This window comes from Cebus imitator, unplaced genomic scaffold, assembly GCF_001604975.1.
Source record: "Cebus imitator isolate Cc_AM_T3 unplaced genomic scaffold, Cebus_imitator-1.0 Scaffold343, whole genome shotgun sequence".
NCBI lineage: Eukaryota > Metazoa > Chordata > Mammalia > Primates > Cebidae > Cebus > Cebus imitator.
This window is the reverse complement of record NW_016107658.1, coordinates 1,471,082-1,472,008: the sequence shown is the minus strand read 5'-3', so window position 1 is coordinate 1,472,008 and position 927 is coordinate 1,471,082.

Sequence of the window (927 nt, the reverse complement as noted above, 5' to 3'; positions counted from 1 at the left end):
CGAGTTCAAGTGTCTGAGTGTCTCCATTTAGAAGGCACAGTAATTGGATTAGCGATGCTGTTACCTGTTACCTGTCTTTTCCAATATGTACACTTTGTACTGCTTACTCTATCCCTATGTATAAGCCTAAGATACAGAGCAACATGGAGTTCTCAATTCCAGCCCATGACGTGCTTTGCAGTCTAATTCTAATCATGATTGGGAAACACTGAATCAGGAAGTGTGTGTCTGAAGAGATGCTAATTTAGATCTTAAAATAGATTCAGTCATTTTCAGTTTTAGATGATAGGAGAGAGGGAATTCTAAGCCTGGAAACATAACTTCAGGAGCAACTTTCCTGTTCAGGGCCTGAAAATTTAAAAGATGAATGTCATAAAACTTTTAGCACAGTATTTCTGACAACTACAAATTAGATAGCAGCCTATCCAAAAATGACTTTCTGCTATGATCTATCATGGACCTGGGCAGACCACTGAAAGGCAGGAAAAATACTTTGCAAGGTGGTGAGCAATCACTACATGGGTTAAAAAACATGAGTATCCTCCAAGTACTCAATCTATATGAGTGGTGTTGCTCATTCATTTGCTGTCTCAGTTGTTTGCACTTTGTTTTTGTCTGTAGTTTTATTATTTTTTTAAGAAAAAGAAAACACCAACCTTTAAAAGCCTTTTGCCATCACCACACACATAGCAATTTGCAATATCAAATACAACAATAGCACAGCTAGCAAAAGGGTTTTTAAAGCAGGGGTGTCCACAGCAAAGTAGCGGCATTGGAAAGTACTTGAGCTTTGGAAACAACCTTTTGGGGGCTCAATTTCACATCACTGAATCAATGAATAGTACACAATAAATGACCATTAACTTGTCTACACTACAAAAAACAGTGGCGAGCTTATTAAAGGTGTCCAGAGCTTTCTTTTTTTTT